Below are 19,408 nucleotides of genomic sequence, written 5' to 3'. Positions count from 1 at the left end.
GATGGCTGGATAAATTTAAGTTGTGATTTAATTTTTATTTTTATTTTTTGGAGGGGGGACGGCAGTTGGAAGGAAGCATTTTGTTCTGAAATTCTCCAGCATATTTGAATTGAGATTTTAAAGGTAGAAATGATAATGAGTTAAATATTTCTACGAGGCAATCATAAGCTTTTAGGTAAAATCTGAGCATTTATTTTATCACTCCTGTTTCTTACCTGCAGCCTTGAAAGTTAGAAATATTTTTATTGATGGTCCAGGTAAAAATTCATACTATTTTATTTATGTATTTATTTTTTACATAAATGACCATATACTGTTTTTAAACGACATAACCTGACTTTAAATTGGATTGATTTCTTTCTCACTTTTTAACTTGCTTATTTTACCTGAATATTTACATATAAAGGTCAGGGTACTCTGAATTTCTGTTTAAAAACAAACAGTACTCAGCAAGATCTAAAAATCACTTATCTAACTTTACAAATTTAAAGATAAGTAACACACAATATTTTTATTTTAGTTAGAATAACGTAATCTTAAAACCTTCTTGATCAGTCAGTGTACTAATCACACTGTGGCATCATTCTGTGTGTTAAAAGTTGCTATTTAAAATTGCTAAATTATAACGTAAGTATTACGGCAACACTTTATTTACAGCTAGTTCATAGAAGAACTCTACAGTCATTTGGTTTTAAAGTTCTCCGATGTATACAGAAATGCAGCTTTTGATGCTTAAAAAATGACAGTATATCACTGCAAGCACAAAATAAGCAGAAGCTTTAGTACAAGCAATTCAACTTGCATACTAAGAAAAAGTACTCTAAACAAACTTGTAGTGTGCTTACACAGAGTTGAAATAACATAAAACGAAAGGCACATTGTGTTTAATCCTATGAAACTGCAGCTGTGCTGGCTAACGTTGGTTTGCTCTGGGTCTGCCAGCGTCGCTGTTGGGATCTCTGTTCTCATTGCAGATTGGACTGAAACCTGTTATATGCCTATACATGCAGTTTAAAAATAATTATTTGTAAGGGTTAATGATATGTTGATATAAATTTATGGGTTAAAGCAGGGCTTAATTTCTAAAGTAGAAGAATGATACATTTTAAATGTTAATTTAGGTGTAACCTTTTTCTCAGAATCACACAGAATCACAGAATTTCAGGAATTGGAATGGACCTCGAAAGATCATCTAGTCCAATCCCCCTACCAGAGCAGGAGCACCTTGTAACAATGTTTAAAAGTACTGTCATGTGCAAAGACATTAAATACAGATCTGCTGATTTTTCTAATTCTTTATTTCAAATTGCATACTAATCATATCATATACAGCAACCATTCAGAAGATTTTTGCTGTGCTTTTGTAAAATAAAAGGTTTTTTTTTTGTGTTTTTTTTTTTTTTTTTTTCACGTACATACTCAGTTCCATTTTTGTATGAACTATTCTAGAACTATGCAGTTACTGACTGTATCAACACAGACATTCAACAGCGCAAAAGTTTTATGCTGTCCAAAAAGACCCACAAGCAGGAGAACAGTCTAATCCTTTTTATTGAACAGGTATTGGTGCCTAACGGGTATGGTACAGCTTGCCTCATGCCTGCAAACTTCACTTAGCTTTTCAGTAAGCTTAAAAAAATAAAAATAGTGTTTAAAATGCAAATATATTAATATTGTCTCAGTTTCTGTTGAATAAGTATTTTATGTGGCATCTGCAAACTGGAGATTTTTTTGTTCTGTTAAGAATTTTTAGCCTTTTTATAATTCGTTGTGACTGTGATGCCTACATAGACAAAGAACTTGGCTTTTCTGTCATATTTAAACCTTCAGTAGTTTAAATAGGATCTAACAGCATATATATGTATATATATTTTAGTGAAAATGATTTCAGTTTTCTTAATTTCTACCAAAAATAAATTATCTCCAGGTAACTCAAATACAAATCTCTGAGTAGCTCTAATAAAATTAATCACTCAGAACAACAAGATAAGTGTCCATACTTTAAAACACAAAAGGAAACAAACAAGAACCCCCCCCCCACACAGAAAACAAAAACAAAAACTCAACAACCAACAGGCTCTTTTTTACTTGATGCTGCAAAGATAAAAGCTGTGCAATTACATCTCAATAGCTGGGATTCTGACTTTCACTATATTTGTCATTCAGAAAGCTCAATTTGCTTACATAGAATTTAGAAATAGAGGACAGAATGGTAACCAAGCCTTCTGTCTGTACTGGTGCAGAATTGTTTCCATGCTGTATATCTGGGAATGTTTTGGCCAGTTATTCTAAAATTGCCTAGCAGTGGGCCATTCTTTGCTCTCCAGGGAGATTTTTCTATTGGTTAACTCACAGTCATTTTCTTCTTCTTCCCCTACTGACATATTCCTTTTATTAATTTCCTCCCATTACTCCTAGTTATACCTCTTTTTACTATGCTAAATAATTCTTTTATGCTAAATAATTCCTTTTTTTCCATTTTGAGTTATCACTGTAACATTGTTGTTCTCCTTTTTATGGAAACTGTCTCAAATTGGCAGGATCTAAAATATGCTGAGTTAAATCTGCTATAAAAGGCTTTATTGACAATTACTATAACTTAAACACAGTACTGCTTTAATAAGCTCAGTTAAAACTGAAGTTTGAATAATTTTTGTTAGCTGAACCAAAAAATCTATTCAAAGGAACCCTCTATTTTGAGCTGTTTTTTAGTGATGTAATGGGACCAAATGGTTAAGCATAGCTTCGATAGCCCAAATCCTCTGGGTCAAATTACTCCATCTGCTGAGAAACACAACAGGGTTAAAAGAAACACAGACACTGGACAAATGTTTCTGGTAAGAGGAGAAAAAGTCACACAGCTTTGTCTGCCTTTTCCAGGGTTGGAGATAATTTCAGCAGGCTCTCCTCTGCTCTCTATGCATTTTCCTGGAGGCTGCCCACTGCTGGAACCTGCTGATTTCTTCTTCCAAAAATGCTTTGTTTCCTTACAGTCTGAAGGAATGGGGACTTGGGGATGCAAATTTATCCTTATTCTGCTCCTGGAATTGAAAAGAGCTGTGATGGTACAGTAACTGCATGTGCCCGTGAAGGAAGACGGAGAGGGAAATTACAGCATAGGATGGACACACAAAAGTTAAGCTTCTAGACCTTTAAAAGAGGAAACAGGTTTTCCTGTACGTCGAATGGCACACTGGGAAAACTGAGATGAGAAACTTAAGATAAACCACAATGAGTTTTTAAAAATATCTTCTAACTCAGCTTCCCCCATAGGAAAGACCCCTATAAGGAGCCTATGTAAGACCTCTGTATTAACTAGGAGAGACTTCCACACCAGCAGCCTGACAAGGTTTGAAAACCGCTGCAATAAAGTTCTACTGATGCATGCTACCATCATGGATACAGCTAGGTTGTTTACTGCTGTTGTGCTGCACATGTGACATTAGTAACTACTCATTTGCATCAGCTCTGCTTTTGCAAAATAGCAAGAGGATTCTATCCTAGCTGAAGTTAATGAAAACTGAGAGTTTTTGACAAGCCAGGCATGTTTTAAGAGTACCTGTACATACTTTAGTGGGGACTTCTTTTCTGTTAGTTTGTTTTCCTTCAGTTTTTGTTGTTGTTGTTGTTGTTTGTTAAACTTTAATTTCTGCATCTCATGTATTTGTGTGGATTCTATATTTATCAAACTGATGTGAATTAGTACAAAACTTCCAGTGTCGTAGTGATAGCTGCCTTCATTGCATCACTGCTGGTGATAAGCGTGTTTATTCTGACAGAAATTCGGGCTGCTGTATTCACCTTATTTTTCAGAGTTTAAGGCTATGTTTGGAATATTTTGTCCTCTCTTGCAGTATGATCTCTTAGTGAGGATATTTGAAAAATAACAGATAACTTAGGAAAAAAAAAAATCCTACGAGTAGCGGTAAATATTTTGTATCATAACAAATTTAAGGTCCCTCTGATTATTTTCTGAATGTTTGTCTTTATGTAAAATAACAATTCAAAAATCCCTCAGAGCATGTAAAAGGCGCTCTGTATAAACAGGTCCTCTGCCCTTGTTCTTTAGGCTGTAGTGAGGCTGCTGAAAGGTTTGAGTGATGGTGCAATGCTTTAAATTAAATATAGATTTGGGGTTCTGTGCCTGCTGAGTTGAGTGCTGTAAACATTGGAGGACCAATCAAAACAAGCGTATGTGACACAAGTGGTCTTCATTGAATCACTTGGCATTTCTCTCTACTTGTTTAGAGACAAATGTGTCTGTTTCCTTTGGTGGGATGCTGTTTCTAGATCTAGCCTGAATTTTCATCTAAAGAGAGCATATCACAAGATAAATGGTGTGCTTTTACCTTCAGCAGCTAGTTAAAAGAAATGCAGAGCATAAAGCAAAGGAGCCATGGCATTTGGAGGCTGTTTTCTTGGTGTGATTAACTGCAGTCCATTCCTGATCAACTCTCCTTTTAGTTTACAGTACCTTATTCCATCATTTGCTGTTTATGAGTAAAATGTCCAACATGAAATTGCTATGGCTGAGAAGTGTTAGGTGCACCTGTGTGTGTGTGAGTGTGTATTCATTAGCGTTTGGGGCAGCAGGTGTTGAGAGCTCATTTTCCTTGGTGTGAATACATTTTACATCAATGGAAGGCTCTGAGAGATCTTACATTGCAGTCTTTTGTGAGAGGCAGCTTAACATTGTTTTTATTACTTCACTAGAAGGGGACCAGGCAAGCCAAGGCCCTTATCTATTGCTAACAGCTCCAGAATATTGCTCAGCTAAGTGATGAAGAGCGCTTATATACTGAAACAATTTCAAGAAGAGGGCTATCATGGGTGGGTGGGAGGGGGGGGGGGAAGAAGAAAAAAAAAAAAAAAAAAAAGGACCTCCAAACCTAAAAACATTGTAATTGGTTAGTAATCAGACAAGAAAAGTAAAGCTTTGTCGGGCACCTTTAATTTTTGAGTACAGAAGACCCATTTGAAAGATTAAACTTGATTTGGAGTAGGTGATCATGGGCAAGTGTAAGGATATGATTTTCTCACTTCTGCAGTTAAAGAGTAGGGAGAGGTAGCATTGTATTTATTGTTTTTTTCCCTCTTTCTCCATGCAACATCTTGAGCTCTCTCCTGCATGACTCTCTCCTCCATTTATTCTCTGTAGTCCTTACAGAGACTTTTTACATCTGCAGCCATATTCACTATTATAAACATGATCAGATATGGAGAATTTCCCCTTTCAACTGCAGCAGAAAAATACATTCCCTTGTAATAAGGGAGACAAATGGATGTATAACAAATAGGCCATTCCAACAGCAGTCACTTGTTTACGTAGTATCCTTTTAAAGGAGAAACAGGGAAATAATGAACAATCCATGCAGAGGTGACTTAGGAGAGAGTAGGATGAGATGTTAAAAATAAAGAAAACAAGCCATCAGAGTTACACCTAATGCAAAATGTATTGTTCCCCTTTGAAGGGCAACATCACACATGTAGAATATCTCACAGTGGCTAAGAAAGGAAAGACTAGTTAGTGGCCAGGAACACCCTGATGTCCTGTGCTACAAATTGAAAGTGAAGGTTACTTTCTTGTAGACTTTATCTTAAAGCAGTAAAATGGGTAGCTGCAGCTACAACTGAAAGTATTGATTTTGTAATTTCAGCAAATTAAGAACAAGACAGGAAACCTATTAAACCTTTCCACTGATTGCCAGGGCACTTTTTGGTGATGCTGGTGCTGACATTAAAATTACATGCGCCTGTCTCTTTAAAGCCAAACATATACATTTTACAGAAGATAGTGCCAGTTAACATGCTGAAAAAGGATCTTTATAAATCTGTGTAATTTCACATTTCAGATGTGAAACTTTTGAAGCCTGATGACATGAATGTCAAGCAGCACATCTAAAATTTTCATAAATTATGGTTCATGTTAGATGTGCTTTTATTACATTTTAATAAATTAAAATTTTCACAAAGCCAGAAGATTTTTATAATAATAGCAAAGATGGTAACGCTAGTAATAGCATTATCTGTCAGAACATTATGAGTAATGATTATGTAAAAATCTGTGTAACAAAGGCTAACAGAAGAAATGATCAAATTATATTCTTCTGTATCTTGCATAAAACAAGTTATTTTATTACAGTTGCAAAAACCCAACTTCTCTTAAAGCAATATTTAAATTACTTTTTAAAATTGGTGTAATTAAATTCATGTGAATTACAATAGTTAAGATCACTTGTTTCATAAAGAATTGTTTTAAAGCTTTGCTTTAATATTACCAAATATAAATTGCGTGTTTTACAAATGCACTTTTTCTAATAGCCCTTAACGAGAAAATTTTTCATTAAAGGTGGGGCAGAGCAAGGCAAATTATACCTGGATCCACTCTGCACACCCTATAAAGATGTAAGTTTCTAGTTTATCCAATTCATAAATATTTTGTTTCATCTGAGCAGGTATTTGGCATTGTTCCAGTGTGTAAACAAGCATGGGTTTTACACACACAAATCTAATTTACAGGCAAGCCATCATCTACATTTATTGTAGTAGCCAGCAATTTGTGATGTGCCTGTAACAGAAATGCACGATGATAGAGGAGGCAGCAGAAATAAAAGTTTTATTTAAAAAAGGGACTGGATTTTTAACAACGAAGGCAATCTTAAAGAGTGTGGGGGAGTACTGTGAGAGACAAAGCCAAAAACACCCATCGGAACAACCAAGAACTTGTAGTGTATGTTTGCACCATTCCTAAGCATACAAAGGGTAACTTGCAGTTTATGTTAACAGTGAAGCAGCAGAATTATGTATGAAACTGGATGCCAGGTGTGAGAATGTGTACCTAGAGAAGAAGGTATGAAATGGTGAAGTCAATATAATAATAATTAAGATTTAGTAATTAAGAAATATGTAGGAGGACAGACTACAGGGATACACAGAGCTTTGAACAAACAAACAAACAAACAAACTAAATCAGTCTTTTTATTTGTTGAAGAAGTCCACCTGGGGATTTGTGGAGCTTCACAGCCACCTGCCCCATACCAGCAGAAATGCAGGTGGTAACACTGACTCTCCCTAGTGTACCAGGAATGCACATGTATGCCTGCTTATGCAAACTGTATGTTTTCCTTCATTTTCACAGCAGATACAGCAGGCTATTTGATCCTGCCAAGCTGGATGAGCAATGCATATTACAAGTATATTTAGCTTCACAAGTATAATAGCTTTAACTGCACAAAAGGGTTGGTGTTTCACTGCACTGCACAGGCAGAAAAATTGCACAGAGGCATCCAGCTCCTACTCACACTTCACAGTTCAGGGTGGCAAGGAAAATGCAAAGAAGGATGCAATAACAGTAAGGACAGGTGCATACATAAATCATTCACTATATGGTCTAAGTGCTTACAGGGGGCTGCCAGTATAACCACTCCCAGATGGTGGTGATTTGTATGGAGAGAAGCAAAAGGTGGATTGTAAGGAGGAATTAAAAATGGATAAAGAGGTGGTTCTCTTAGAGAGATGATATTTTGTTTAGTGCAGAATGGGCTCAATAACCTGAGAGGGAGGTTTGACTTATCTTTATTTGAGTTCCTTCTAGCTATTTGACAGTACTGAGATTTTTATTAGGTCCAGTTTTGAGGTTTCACCTGAACTTGTTTTTAATTTTCTCTTCTTTTTTTTTTTCTTTTTTTTTTTTTTCTTATCTCAGTTTCATTAGCATAAATTGGATCTCTTATTTTACTGTAATGTTACAATGAAATGAATATACTTTATGTATAGTTTATTTGTTTCCATGTTTGTACGTAATATGTCCATGTGTATAAACATAATACATGTGTATATACGTAAAAAAAGTCCCTAACCTACCTATTTCACAAGGTGGAATCATTAAGAGTAGTAGAATGACAGGGAGCTCCACCCTAAATTGTGCAAGTTCTTCCTTAAATTGATAAGAAGACTAGAGTTCTAGTCTTTCATACCCAGGGATAAAACCTTAATATTCCATCTGAAATCCTAAATATTTTTTTTCTTTAGTAGAATAAGTGGATGAAGAGTGAAGTGTACAAAAAAGCCAGTATCCAAGCAAGTTAGGACAGTTTCTGGAAAATCTCCCTAGAATACTGCATGCAGAATGTAGTCTCATATATTGTCCTATTTTCTGGCAAGTGTCCTCATTAAAAGCTCTTTTATTGTATTTTGCAGAAGTTGCCTTACATATGAAACACTTGAAGAGTCTGAGTTATGACCCATAACAGGGAGTGGGGGAAAAATATTAAATCTCCCAAAATGCTGCAGCAGAGAGAAACATATCTTGGACACCTTTTCTTTCCTACTGAGAGTAATAGATTTATTTTTTTAATTATTTTTTTTAAATATTATATATATACATGATGTGAACTTGTGCTTATAAATGTACACGCGTGTGCTTAAAAACACAGGAAGTCTGTATGAACTTTTTTTTTTTTTTTTTTTTTTTTTTGGGGGGGGGGGGGGAGGTCTTGAATCCTGTCCATCAGTGAAGAACCAGAACTGTCCAAGAGCCAATTGAAACTGAATTAGCAAGTGGTGAAAAGTTTGGCAGAAACATGTTGAATATGGGAGTAGGTAACTGCCATGGTTATATTATATTTGGTTATCAGTCCAGGGCTCAAGTCCCTGTTCAGGCCAATCCAGCCCGTGATCCACTGACAGTAACTTTGGATACCAATGACTCCTTCATTTAGTCAGCTGCACAGCTGCAAATGGTAACAAATACATTCATTTGCACAGTCAGGATCATGTTATGAACCACTTCTAGAACTGTGATTTAGATGGAAAATGTATCTACAGATGTTCTTCACATATCATGAAACTGTCAAGACATGGTTGTCAGCAAGCATACAGTGAAGATAATGTATGCATCTGAGGAGTAAATAAGTTAATAGATACTAGGTTAGTAGGACTCTGGTAACAATACTGTTCTAAATCACAGAGTAAAAAACATAGTATATGCTTTGTAATTTAAATAATTTATTATTATTGTTACTTGGGAAAAGGTGGTTTCTTAATCTTATACTCTTTGTTTTTAGTGTAAATAAGTCATGTTTAAAAAAAGTTTCTAAACTGTGCTGTCCATTGCTCATTAAAGACTTCCTCCTTAAGGAATGAGTTTCACTTTGGGTATCTGCTGATCTTACTATTGGGTCCAAGGTTGTTTACTGCTGTAAATGCCTCTCAAAAGATGTGATCATCTTTCTTTACTCTGTTTTCTTCCATTGAGTATGGCAACTGAATGTGGCTTCATATGTCTCTGCTATTATGTTTGCTAATGAAGATCATACAATAATTGAAGATTAACTGATGTGAACTACTGAAGTGTGTTCCTACGGGAAACTTGTCCTTACCAGTAATATGGATACAGTTGCATTCACTGTGTACCTAGGCTAACCATGAGCATTTACTAAAAGCAAAGATATCTATAGCCGGAGCTCTTATTTCCTACTTTTGTTCTTTTATTTCTTGTCAAGAAAAAGAAGCTGTGAAGATGCTTTTCTTTTGTATTCTCATTCTTAAGCAGGTGAGTATCAACACTGCCTCTCCCCCCAATCCTCTCCCCCCCCCCCAAAAAAAAAAATAAATATATATATATATATATATATTGATAGATGACAGGTTCTTATTGTGTGTCTTATCTTTTACACCACTAAAATACATGGACTTTTAATTTGGAAACATGCCTACAAATGTGACAGCAAGAAAATTACTATTTAAATATGAAACCTCAGTTTCATATGCAAGTGCATATTTCCAAGGAAAAGGAAGGAGGTGAAGATTAAAAATGTTTTCTCAACTGTAAAACCATCTATTTCTCAGGAAATTATTTGGGCCAACTAAGAATAGAATTTTTGAAGGATATGTCAATGAATTAGGCAATATCTAAAGAGCAAGATTTTTTTCTAACAAAGATCAGGCAAATAGATGACTTTTCCAGTGGGTATAATAATTAAACATTAGAGTAGATTGCTGAGGAAGACTGTGGAATCTGTGGAATCTTCAATCTTCACTGTTATTTTCAGAAAAAAAAAAAAAAAAAAAAGAAAAAAAATCAAAAGATGAGGTGGAGAATGCTTGATGCTTGATGACTTCAGTGGGTCCACTATTTTAGCTCTTATAGAAGAGCTTCTTTGGGTCTTCACCTCACAAGTGATCTGCAGTAGTGGGTCTCCTACTAGCAAATAAGGAGCAGAACCTAATGCAGCAGAATGTATGAAACTTTATTGTTCTCCAAGTCTTTGCTACATACTTAAATTGAGCATGCCTTTACACATTCAAAATGATCCCAGAGATATGGGTCTACACTGAGAGCTGGTCTACACACAAAAGTTCTTGACAGGTATACTTCTATTTTGTTTCAAGTGTTTTTAATGTAGAAGAATTTCACTTTTAGTACAACTTTAATTGCAGTGAATCTGCAGACCCAGTTCACCAGGAGGAGAGCCTCTCTCATCCATTTGGAATAGCTAGCTGAGCAAAGAAGGTATCTTGGCAGAAGAAGGAAAGAGAAAGCAGCTGAAAGAGCACTCACTTGGCACATACATCTGTTATCTTAGCAGCAACTTTATGGCATCTAGCAAAAAAAGATTATAAACTAGGAACAATGTTCTACATCCTAAAATATACCTCCTAAGACAGAAAGAGTTATCTACCCATTTCATATTTGTAATAGAAAAAGGCATTAGATTTGTATTAGTTAGAAGCTAAACGACTTATGTTAACCTCTTACGGAGACAGAGGGTTAGTGATAAAGCTCCACAGTCTTTGTTTGGCCTAGGGTATAAATTTTCACCATATCTTTCTCTGAAGAGTTGAGAGAGAAATAAGAGTTGTCCTTCATAATGAGTGTATCATATCCCGTGGAACATAGGTCATAGGATAAAATAGATTTGCAATATTGGAACTATCTCTTAAGTAATCAAAGATGCAAATTTAGTGCACTTAATTCATGTGTTTGTTGTTTTTTTTCTTTCTCTGCACAAGCAAAGGTGATACTACTGGAATTCTGATTGATGAGGAAAAGTGTAATGTATTCATTCTTTTCACCGTTTCTTCTTGAACAGATTAGCTGCAAAATTTGCCTCTTTTCATGCTAAAAAAACATAAACACAGTTAGAAGGAAATCATGGTACTAGTTGATGTAAAAACAGTGCTCAGTTTTTCACTCTTTCAAGAAATAAGTCTATATGTCAGTAACAAATTAAGCAGGTGAAAACCTGTTCTATTTAGATTAAAGGTTAATGCTCAACAGATTAACATAGACTCATTAAAAAAGTGGGTTTATTTCTGGAGTAGGAAGTGATAACATCCTAACCAGCCAAGGTGTGTGAATCTACTGCAAGGCTACGTGGACAGGGTGTGATTTTTAAAAAAACTTGGAGATGAAAACCTTAGTTTAGGTGATAATTCCTTCAGATGTTTAAAAAAAAGAATGGAGTAAAAGGAATACAGATTTTTTTTTCAAAGGATATTTTCATTTTTAATCATTTTAGTGCATGGTCATAATTTGCTTGCCAATATTTATGAATGCACACTTTGCATATACTGTACCTATACTTACATAAACATTGAGATTGGTTGGAGATGGCCATTATCACTTGTTAGGATAACTTAATTAAACTTGCTTATTAAAACCCTTTAATATGTTAGTGATAAAATCTTGATTAGTACATTTTCCTGCTAGGTGACCTTCTAATTTAATAGAAAACGAATTTTTAAATGGAGAAAAATGCCTGTGGCAGAGATTTTGTGCAAGTGAATAGAGTTTGTAATACACATAGGGATATAATCGAGCCTAATTAGCGAGGGTGCAAATGAATTTTTATTTCATACACCAGAAGTGTCATTGATGAACCATGGTTCAGAGTTTGAAATGCATTCAGGCTGGCAGTGTGGGACTGAAGTCTGTGGGAAAATCACAAGCTAATTCATTGATTGCCCCTTGGAAATTACTGCTGTTAATTGTTAGGTAATTAACATGGAGCTACAATTATATTGGCCTTAGGGGGTGATTAATGTTTCAACATGTCACATTAGCAGCGGCTGGATTTTAAAAGCTTTTCTTTTCACATGGTTTGGAGACAGATGGTATATTGTCTATAGAAAATTGTTTTCTTTTACTAAAGTTTATATCAAGACTAAGCAAATATTCTTTTTGTGCTACAGCTTATTTTCACATGGTTGAATTGTAAGCATCTTGGCCTGATACACCTTAAGAAATATTTGTTTTAAAAAATCTACATTATAACTGCTATGAATGCATAAAATATTTATGTTGAAAGGAAGAGATTTCTGTTCTTATTTTTCATGTAGAAAATAAAAAAACAGACCATGTAAGATTATGCCACTTCATGGCAGCTCTTCCATTATTTACTGATGATCCAGGGGAAAGAATTGCACAATATCACTCCTATTACAATCAATATAATTTAAGTAGAAGCCAAATATAACATGTTGAACAAATGCATTTAGTAACAGTAATAAAAGAGTATATTAATGTCTTCACACTTCAGAATTATACTTTATTTTGTGTTAAGATCTTTTTTTCTCCTCAAAGAATCAGAATAGGACTAGCAAGGACTTATTAGAATAGTACTCTGCTGCATTCTAGACATTAATAAGCAGAATTCAGACTTTAAAATGTTACCATAAAAGCAGCAGTGCTTGTCTCAGGAAGACTGTTAATGTGAACCTTGTCTGATTAATAAAGTTTTGCTTTTTTCTTTTTTCCCCTTCTTTACACACTTCTACACTTGATCAATTCTTATTAGTAATTTTTTTTTCTCCCAAACTGGTGGGTTATTATCAATTACTGTGGAAATAGTTTGATGGTAATATTACCATGTATGTTTGTGCTTGATTTAGAAGTTAAGTTTTGAAGATGTCAGTAATTCTTGTGAATGTATGTATTTAAACATCACACTTAATGGTTTCTAGAAACTTTTTAAGTTTGCAATTTTTTAAAATTTTATTTTATTTTTTTTCATAGCAAATTAAGTTGTATTATTCAAAATCTGAAATGGAGTTCTGGTAGTTGAATGGACCAGTGTCTGTTACAGTGTGTTTCTATCTCATTTTTGTCTTTTATTGAGTTACTGTAAAAATCTGAATTAGAATCTTTCTTTGTAGTCTTGTAGTGTTGCCCCTTTACTCACTACAGTCATTTGTATTTCTATAGATTGTTCCACCACAAAATACGCCAAAAATCTTTATTATTTTCAGCCATTTCTGCTAGTATCTCATAATTTCTATTAAAACACCTAAAAGAAGACAGATTTCTGATTTAGAAGTAGTCTTTTAGAATACAAAGCAAAAAAATCCACGGGAAAAACAGATATCAAATTTTTGTTAAGATTTTTATATCTTTTTTATTATTATTTATACTGAATAGTAGGAATCAAAACATTAGTATGGACCTAGATTTCATTTAGATGAATTTTCTTTCTCTCTCAGAAAGCCCCGGGTGTTATATGCAAAACATCAGTGAATTAAATTGGAGAACTCAGGCTGAGGAAGAACTTAATGGTATGGAGTGATTAAGAATGATTATACAGCAGGAGATCACCTGCATTTGGTTAGCCATACAGGCTCTTCTGTACTTTCACTTGAGTGATCAGGAGCCAGAAAATCTCAGTACAAGGGTAGGTTTAACCAGAGATTCTGACCACTGCTTTTAAAGAGTAGTAGTATCAGCAAGCTGATACAGTGCTTGGTCAGCAGAACTCTTAAGCATATGGTTAACTTTAAGCATATGAGTAGTTCTGTTGACATTACAATTAAGTCTCTACTTACATGTTTTGTTAGATTAGGGTCATTGCCCTAGGAGGACTCCAAAAGGGAAGAACTCTCTAATTGGCAGTCTTATAAAGTTACTCCTGGCCATATATCTATGGAATGGAGTATGTTAGTCTGTCCAAAACCATCACATCAAAGGATCCATAGTCATATATCTCAGGACAGATCCCAATTTACACTAAGAGCATTTTGGAATTCCTTAGTATATAAGAGATGTACAACTATTATTCATTCCTTCTTTAAAAACTGTTAACATTGCCAGTGTATTAGTAAGAATGAGAACCAGATCCTAAACGATTGTTTGATCACTGGTAAAAAAATCTGAACCATAACATTCCTCAAATGTATTTTCTGTGCATTTGTGTAAGCTTCTTGGATTCTTTTCTTATGAATCTCTTTCTATTTTTCCTTATGGGAGTATCTGTGTACTAGTTCCCATATTTGATGACAGCATTTTCTATACTTCTAGCCTATTTTAAGTTCAGACTTTTACAGTAACTAGCTGTCACATGAATACTAAGGTAGAAAAGAATAGAGGGAAACTCTGCATCTACTGTTTTTTGTTGTTGTTTCCTAAAGTTTCAAATAATAAAATTTATCAGGAGACTGTATTGAGTCACAGGATTTCCAAACTAACTCATAAATTCCAAAGGTTCTCTAGACCAGCATGCTTCAGCAGACACAACATAGAAGCTGTCTGTCCCATGCAAAGAAATAGCAGGATTTGTGAAACAGCTGTTTTCAGTGTTCTACCACAGCTTGCATAAGGAGCTGAAGCCAAAAGCTTGGCTACTGGATGGCAAGGATGCTTGAGGCTACAGGAGTACAGAAAGGTATCTGGAGAACAGGCTTGTTTGAAGTAAATGTAAAAGGCTAATATGGAGGAATTCCCTTTCTGGGAAGGCTTAAGGCATGTTGCCAACTTTACAGAGTTCTCTTTCTTGTTCACTCTCTCTTTCTTTCTCTCTCTCTCGCTCTCTCAGAGAGGAGACTTAGACTCCTCTCTAGATGGCAGGGAGAAATTTTTCACTGAGTAAGTGGTGAGGTGCTGACACGGGCTGCCTGGAGAAGCTATGGCTGCTGTATTCCTGAAGGTGTTCAAGGCCAGGCTGGTTGGGGCCCTGGGCACCCTTGTCTAGTGCTTGATCTACAGGTCAGCAAGGGATTGGAACTAGACGGTCTATGAGGTCCCTCCTAACCCCAGCTATTCTGATAAGAGAATTCTGCAAAGTCTTCTTGATCTTTGACTGAAATAATGTAGATGTGCCTGGCTCTTCTGCACTTTGAAAGTCTCCATGCATGGTTGTTCACACAAGCAACCCGGATTTTAGAGGATCTTTCACCTTCTCCTCCCCACATCATTACTTAGTGAAGCTAGTCTGCTATCTGTGTGGGTACAGTTGGCTTTGTGTGGAGACACATTTGTTGGCATTATGCATTTGTTTTAAATAAATAAATGAAGAATTCTAGAAAGAGTATAGTCACAGAAAGTTGAAGACAGAAAAGTTGTTGGTTTTTTTTTCTGAAATTTCACACCAACCAGCGACTCAGTTTGCAAGTAAACGTAGGAATGGACACTTGTTTTAACACATCCAAGAAGACAGTAGCAGTGGAGCCACTACCAAGCACCTCCTGATCTGTATGTATCTGTGCTTTGTGCATAAGAATTCAAGTTTCAAGACAATTACTTCTGGAACAGAAAATTACAATAACGTCTGATAATTTGTTAGGAAAAGTAACTTGAAACAAACAAACAAACAAGCACCTTCTGAATCCATTATTTGCCACCTTTGTATGTTTTGTTTTTTTTTTGTTGACTTTTTATTCTCACCCATCTAAGTCTTTGCAATTCCAGACAGCCATCCAGAAAAGAAATAACCCTTTTTGATCTCCCATTTTAACTACTGGTTCTCCATTTCCTGCTCTCATAGTTAACAATATAGCTGTATCTCATATTGTTCAGTCCCATTGTCTGATCTGGAACCCTCTTCTTTGAAATAAATCCTTTGACCTTCTCTTTCTAGTGTCTAATCACCATTACAGATGCTAGCTGGCTCACTAGCTTTGCTCATAATCTTATTTTTTCTCTCCTTGAGTGTATAAATCTTTCTGTCAAAGGCAAACCGACATCAGTTCTGTCCTTTGAAAGTTCACTCAAAGATATAGACGCCTTTACATCATCCATCTAGAATTCCAGTATAAAACTGCCTATTTTCTTCCTTCTCACAATTCAAGCTTTATGACACCACACTCTTTGAGAGTGCACAGTAGTTTGCCTCCACTTTAGGAAGTGCACCAAATTTAGACAATTTTGTTTGTTTGTTTGTTTGTTTTTCAGTTTTGTTCCTTGACGATATCTATGCATGTGATTTAATCAAGTTACCTCTAAATGCTTAGAGATGAACTGTAATGTTGATTCTTCTTGAACCTGAAGACTAAATTTTTAGGGAGCCTACAGCTGAATAGTAGGTATTGCATTTACTCTTGCTATGCATCTCTGTTTTCTGAACAGCTGTCTGTTCTCTTTTAAGTCCTTTGTGTTACAGGTATTGTCATTGTTACTGTGAGTAACTTGAGTCTACTGAGGGAATCTTGAGTGTCTAAAGCCATTCTTGTCCAGATACTTTGCCCCTAAATAACTCCATAGGGAGACAGAGAGCCTTCTAGTGCTTGGGATCAGGTGCTTTGTAGCCTTCTGTCTAGGCAGAGTGTTTTTCCATATAAATCACATGATAGCAAAGCTGCTCTAGCAGAGATGAGCAAGACTAACTTTTCTGTTGCAAGCCTTATAAGCAGGATATGTGCAATGACTGCATAAAGTATTGACTGTGTAATGCATTTGTAAGAAGTGCAATATTCTTGTTAACTTCTTACATATACTGATCTGACATGTAATTTACATCTCTTCTCATTGGTGAGGAGCTTGAATATTAATTTATTAATTTATTAAGACTGAAAAGCTTCTTTCTTTGTTAGGATTCCTGATATTTGTTGCTGCCATTTAAGCTGTGGCTCTGAAAAGCAGCAAGTCAAACAATAGAGAAAGCTCTGAATTATCTCCAGGAAGTCCTAGTATGTGTGTCTAATAATAATATAGTAAGGAAGAAATGTCAAATGTCTGCAGACCTGAAACAACTTTGTACTATATTTATTGTATACATAGTTAATTACAGTAAGAAAACAACATAAATTAATTTCTTTCAACCATCAAAGATTTTATTTAATTTCAGTCCTCTAATGGCATTAGGCTGCAGTTGGTTTTAAAATGGGAATTTCTGCACAGCTGGCATTCACAAAATCATTTTCACAATTTGAAATGCTTCTAAAATGTTATTTTCTAATCATTTTAGCTTTTAAAAAGGATTTTAATGTGGTCTTGTTCTTAAAAAAAATTAAGAATAAATCAAAATATGTAGTAGGGATTAATACAGATGTGTATTAGAAGAGCAAAGAAATCACTGAGACAAGACTAATCATCATTTAGATTATCAGTAGAAGATGATTAAAAAACAAAGGATTGTATGACAAGTTATGTTGATGCCATGTTTGTATAACCAAATGTTTCAGCTTTATAAATGAAAAAGCCTAAGCAGCTTACAGTGGGACAAAGTAATCATTCAAATTACAAACTTAAGAATTTCAAATTACATACTTCATCAAGTTGAGTCTATCAGAACTTCAGATGTGCAGAGAATGATTCACTCTACTTGATATATAGCATACAATATTTCAGCTGTTATAAAATTGTTGTTTAGTTTTATAGAAGTGTTAATGCCATTAAATTGTGTCCTTTTTAGTGTGAATGCTTCGCACTAGTACTGTTTATAATGCAGCAGCTAGAAAGAATGTTTTCTTATGAGTTATTTCTGATTTTTTTTTTCTCCTTTTACATTAGAGTAACCAGAGTTGACCTCTCTGTTTTCTTTCATTGTAATAATTAGATGTTTTTGATGAATAATACAATTCTCCAAGCTTTTAGTCAAGTAAAGCATTTGCTGTTCTCATCACACTTAGTCAATAGGAATTTTCCTACAGTAAAAGCAAAGCTGAGTAATAAGTTTTCAAAAGCTGTATTCTAACGTTAGAACTTGTTTTTTCTAGAATGTTTTCATGAAATAAGAGGGTTACAGACTCCACCACTGCCATAATTCTTTTGTCAAACAAAGGGTCATTACAGTTCTGTTTCCATGCTTTCTGTTTTGGAAATTTCGTGGAGGTAATTTCAAGTGAATGTGATAGTGAATATATATTTAAGAAAGAATACCTTCAAATGTCTATATTCATTCAACTTGCTTATCAGTGTTAATGATGGGAGCGCTGATTGCTTTTAGCTTCTGTGCATATTTCTGTTTCTGAACTTTGACTGTTTCCTTTAATTATTTTACTGACAACACCATATCATGCCCCCCGAAGCTTTTTTTAAGTTCTTTTCTTGAACGTTAGCAAAACACATACTCAGCATTTTAAGAGAGCTTTTTCTCTCCTCTAATTTAGATTTTCAAACAGAACAGTTTGTATGTTGCATGTACTATTTTATGTGTTTGTACCAGAAACCTGTTTCTCTGCTGTATCTGGCAGTAAATCAAAGTATTGGTGTTGATACTTTGAATACCTTAACAACTCTTCTTGAAGTACCATAGCAGTGCCACTTAGTTTTTATAAGGTCTGTCTTTGGAATAGTCTTTCACCCAAACAAAACAGGGACCATTTTAAATTTTGTCAGATGTGTTAAGATTGTGGGACATCACGCTTGGACCATGAACTTCTCAAATTTTTTCCAGATAGTTATATGCTTCCTCTCTCTTTCATTGGTGTTCTGTCTTCCGAAAGGACTAAATCTTGTCTTGGTTTCATTATTTATTTATTTATTTATTTAATTATTTTTAGTTGTATCTGATAAGCTTACTAGTATATTTTCTTTTGTAATACAGTTTGATACAGAATGCATAATTTTTGGTGATGTCGTTTTAGTTCACAGATATTTTTATCTATCTTAGTTTATTTTACTTTGTGTAATGGTATGAACTTTGTCCATTTCAATATTAATTGAAATTAATGGTTTTAAATCTTATGTCCTTCTAATAATCTACTATGAATACTGTTTGTTCACTATTACTGAACAAACATTGAGGGAAATTGTTTTTGGTTTTTGTGCTGGCTTTTTTTGTTTGTTTGTGGAACCAGTTAGAACTATCTAGGTATTTTCCCAAAATACCTTTTGTTAAAATAAAGTCAAGTAATTTGCAAGAAGTTTAAACTTTTAAATATAAAAATTATTAAAAATAATGGTGATAAAACAAAAAAAATGTCTTCCTTTGTAATCCTACTGGAACTTCTCCTCTGTAGCTGTAACCAAAGACAAAATTCAGTCCCAGATATGATCAAAAAATCCTCTGGATGTCTTGGATGATCAGTGGATGCAAAACTTATAGATGCTGATTTTCAGGTGAAGACTGATCTGGTAAAAATGGTAAAAAAATATTATGGTAAAAATATTAGAGACATTCTGGTAAATGTGCAAATTTGAACTGAGGAAAAATATACTCCTTATTTTAGAGGTAGAATTGTCAATGAAACATGGGAT

Source organism: Coturnix japonica, chromosome 2 (assembly GCF_054131305.1).
Source record: "Coturnix japonica strain WE chromosome 2, WE-NBRP24, whole genome shotgun sequence".
Classification (NCBI taxonomy): Eukaryota; Metazoa; Chordata; class Aves; order Galliformes; family Phasianidae; genus Coturnix; species Coturnix japonica.
Note: the sequence above shows the minus strand (reverse complement) of the source record.